Source organism: Triticum aestivum, chromosome 3A (genome assembly GCF_018294505.1).
Source record: "Triticum aestivum cultivar Chinese Spring chromosome 3A, IWGSC CS RefSeq v2.1, whole genome shotgun sequence".
Classification (NCBI taxonomy): Eukaryota; Viridiplantae; Streptophyta; class Magnoliopsida; order Poales; family Poaceae; genus Triticum; species Triticum aestivum.
The window spans coordinates 209,925,375-209,930,225 of NC_057800.1; positions in this window are offsets into that span (position 1 = coordinate 209,925,375).

Below are 4,851 nucleotides of genomic sequence, written 5' to 3' on the forward strand. Positions count from 1 at the left end.
GGTTGGATGAACAGTTCCCGGTGGGGGTGGATGAACAGGACCCCGTGGTGTTGCCTCTGGATGAACAGGACCCCGATCAATCGAGCCGGTTGGGGCTGGATGAACAGGAACCCATGGAGGGCTGGATGAACAGGACCACCCCGTGGAGGGCAGGATGAACAGTAGACGGTGGAGGGCAGGATGAACAGTAGCCTGTGGAGGGGTGGTTGAACAGGAGCCCGTGGAGAGGGCTAGTTGAACAGTAGCCGGTGGAGTAGCGCGCGGTGGAGGCTGGATGAACAGGAGCCCGTGGATGAACAGTCGCAGGTGGAGGCTGGAGGAGGTCGACGGTGGATGAACAGTAGCTCGTGGAGGCTAGAGGGGGTCGACGGTGGAGATGAACAATATCCCATGGAGTCCCGTTTGCGGTACGCCACACCCCTCCCGATGAACAGGACCCCCATTTCGACCGTAGCGCTCCAACACAAGTCCGTTTCCTCCGTTTTGCGGTATGCCACACCCCTCCTGATCAACAGGACCCCCGTTTCGACCGTAGGAGGTCCGTTTCCTTCGTTTTGCAGTACGCCAGACCCATCCCGATGAACAGGATCCCGTTTCGAACATGGCCAGTCGAACACAAGGCCGTTTCCTCCGTTCTGCGGTACGCCAGGCCTGTTTCCATCGCCTGTTCCGTCCAAGCCCTCCCGATGAACACGACACATTCCGTTGCCTCCCCATGAACACGACGCATTTCGTTGCCTCCCCATGAACACGACGACGATGCTGTTTCTCCTTTCCGACCTAGCCATGTACACGAGCCCTGGCCGTATGTATGCGCGAGTAGGCGTTCGAGACCCCGCCCGTATGTACACATACATGGCCGTATTTTCTTTCTTGCACCCTGGCCGCCTCTACTACGACACGTGCACGCCTCTACATCCACCAGTATATATGTAAGTACACGTTCACGACCAGAATGACAATGCTACGTACGCTTCGACCAGGTGGGTCCCGACTGTCAGGCACTTCCTTGCGTGCGAAGATGTAGCTGGACCGCAGTCAGGGGGGCGAAATACGGTGGCCCGTCCGGTGGGTCCCCGCTGTCAGGTGGAGGAATAATTATTTTGCACGTAATAAGGAGGCACTTCCTTGCTGCGGCCGTGGGCCCAGCTGTCAGCCTCTCCATGTACAGTCCACGTCTGATGGAAGCCGTTCCTTGACCACGTTGATCACGCCACGTCGAGAGCACCAGGGCGGTGGATGACGGCGAGGCCTAGGAAGGGGACGACGCGGAGCCGGGGAAGACGCGACAGTGGATGCCCACGCGTAGAGGAGTACGAGGGTTCACTGGTTCGCTGCGGTGTGAGGCTGCCGTCGCCGCAGAATAATAGGGGGTGTGGGTGAGTAGAGGGATGGCCTGGCCAGCGGTAGGAGTAGTAGGGGGCGGTGAGGCCTCCGCCGCACCGCAGCCGGCCACGGGAGGCAGGAGCACGAGGCACGACCGGCGCTGGTTTGGGCGGCTGGAGCAAGAAGACCAGAGGTTGAAGAAGCACTACATCCGTTGGATGGACATCGTACGATCACTGGAGCTAGAATCGTGCATATTGACTAAGTTGACAAAGCCCTCCGTCCCCATCAACTTAGTAGGCCCACAAGTCAGCCTGCCACTATACTGGGTCCCAGCTAACAGGGGGAGTATTCATTTTTTTGTGCGTAATAAGGAGGCACTTCCTTGCGTGCGAAGATATAGCTGGTGGGTCCGAGCTGTCACCGGCGGTAACGTTTTTTTCATGAAATACAGAGGCCCTTTCGGTGGGTCCCTAATGTCAGGTGGAGGAATCATTATTTTGCGCGTAATAAGGAGGCATTTCCTTACGTGCGGCCGTGGACCCACCTGTCGGCCTCTCCACATAAACTCCACTTCAGATGCATGTCGGTCGTTGACCATGTTGACCAGGCCGCGCCGAGAGCACCAGGGCGGTGGACGACGGTGAGGCCTAGGAAGGGAACGACATGGAGGCAGGGAAGACTCGGCAGTTGTTTCGCACACGGAGGGGAGTACGACTGTACGAGGGTTTACTGGTTCGTCTGTCGTCGCCGGAGAATAACAGCAGGTGTGGGTGAGTAGAGGGATGGCTAGGCCAGCGATGAGAGTATGGTGGGGCGGTGAGGCCTGCGCGGCAGCAGAGCCGGCCGCGGGGAGGAGGGAGCAGGTAGTCCCGCCGGCGCCTGTTTGAGCGGCTGGAGCAGGAAGAGCAGAGATTGAAGAAGCACGACGGCCGTCGGATGGCCATCCAACATTCACTGCTTGTGTGTCAACCTTTTTTTAGGAAAGCCTCAAATCTGTGGAAAACAGCATACAACCCATCTGCCATTATTTCTAATAATTTACAGCCCATTTGCTAATTATTAAAGTTTTTTTGGAGCCCATATTCTTTTTGTTAGCATTACAGCCCATATTGTGGCCACGGTTAAAAAATTATACGAAATTTTGCATATTTCGGTGTGGTCCGAACTATTTTTAATCCCGAAATTTCGACTCACATTCAAACTAATTTTAAAAATAAATGTATATCAATATAAAATCCAACAAATTCTCCACGCATAAAAATTAATGTAATTTCAAATCTCGAAATGAAAAAAAGATATTTGAAACTAATTGCCGGTTTGATGTGTTCTAAAAATATACAACCCATTTCTCATTACCGATGGGCCATTTTCTCGGCCAGCCGAATGGAAGCTCTCCTCATCTTGAAAGATTTGCAGCCCAACAGGCCTGACAAAGCGACTTACTTGGCAAATCACAAAAAAACTGGGCTGTGGCCGTGGACCTAGCTGTCAGCCTCTCCACGTACAGTATTCTTCTGATGGAATGTCGTTGACCACGTTGACCACGCCGCGCCGAGAGCACCAAGGCGGTGGACGACGGCGAGGCCTCGGAAGGGGACGACGCGGAGCCAGGGAAGACGCGACAGTGGATGCCCATGCGGAGAGGAGTACGAGGGTTCACTGGTTCGGCTGCAGTGTGAGGCTGCCGTCGCCGCAGGGCCTGGCTAGCGGTGGGAGTAGTAGGGGCAATGAGGCCTCATCGGCAGCACAGCCGGCAACTGGAGGTAGGAGCAGGCGGTCTCCCCGGCGCTGGTTTGGGCGGCTGGTGCAAGAAGAGCAGCGATTGAAGAAGCAACAGGACTGTTCGATTCAAATCCAACGGTTACTGCTGCTAGAATCGTTTGTTGACTAAGTTGACAAGCCCTGCATACGCGTCAACTTAGTAGGCCCACCGGTCAGCCTCCCAACTGGTGCGCCCCAAATGTCAGTGGGAGGAATCATTTTTTTCGCGTAATAAGGAGGCAGTTGATTGCGTGCGGCCAGCCAGTGGAGGGAGTAGGGTGGGCCGGGGAAGCCTGCGCGGCATCACAGCGGGCCACAAGAGGAGGGAGCAGGCAGTCCCGCTGGCGCTATTTTAGGCGGCTGGAGCAGGAAGATCAGAGATTGAAGAAGCATGTCGGCCATTGGATGGACATCCAACACTAACTGCTGCTAGAATCATGTGTTCACTAACAAAGCCTTGCGTAAACAAGTCAGCCTCAAAATCTGTGGCGTGTACAGCCCATTTGCTATTATTTTCATAATTTTTACTCATTTTCTAATTCATATGGAATTTATTGCAGCGCATTTTCCATTTTTAGAATTGCTGGCCATTTTTTGGTCAGTACGTGGGTCAAAAAATTAACTAAATATGTGGGAAATTTTGAAAATTTGCAAATTTTTGCTGGGGAATGAAATATTCTTAATAAAAAAATTAATAGCCATACTAAAACAAATTTAAAAATAAATTAGTACTATGTCATGTTAAATCCAATGAAATACGTATAAGATATCAGTGAAGAACGTAAACAAAAAAAGAAACTTATATCCCATTTGCTATAATTTTTTTGGAATTTTCAACCCCTTTTGATATTACTTTTAACAGACATTGACCATACTCTTAAGCCAGGCCGGAATGCATCCCTCCTCGTCTTGAAAGATTTGTAGCCCAGTAATTCAGAGAAAACAAATAGGCCTAGCTTGGGTATTCTTCAAAAAGAAATACTGGGCTACCTATTTTCCCAAAGAACTGGTGCATGAGCATTTAGCTTTATTTATTTATTTATTTACTTATTTATGTTTAGGGGACCATGAGCATGTACCTGGGCCGGATTCATGTGAGAGTCTCCCTTCCAGTTAATTATGGGCTTCTCTATTGGGCCTTCATCAGTGGGCTGCATGTTATCAATAAGTGGAAAATGTGTTCCGAATTTCAAAAAAAATGTGTTCTGTATGATAAATAGTATGCGCTACGTACGGTACGGGGCACTAAAGGATCGAACCATGAAACGACTTCCAAAACATTGTGTTTGTCGTTCTAACAACACATTTATTCAACCAACAGACGAAATATACTACTGATTATACATTGAAAACAGCAGCAGCAGCAACCAGGGCTGGGGGTGCAACAGAAGCAGTAAGCAGGCCAGAAGAGTGAAGACGCAACTCTCTCTTCCAAACCAAACATCAGCCATCACTACAAAAGGGCTACCATAAAAGAACATGTGTATGCATCAAACTAAATAAAGATCCTACTACACCAAGTGTACGCATCTAACTAACTGGCTCAGTTAGACGTTACTATTTTTTCGAAACGGAGGCAAAAGAGTTGCCTCGTCGATTAATTAAGAAGAAGAGAATTGCCCGGTTAATCTACGGAAAACTGGGCTAAAACCGAAGACGTTACTATTTATTAAGCTAGAGTGGAGTCGTAGATGGAGAGGAGTGGGAAACTTCACTGGTTCGGGTGCGTGGTAGCACAACCGCGGTGCCGCCCACGGGAGA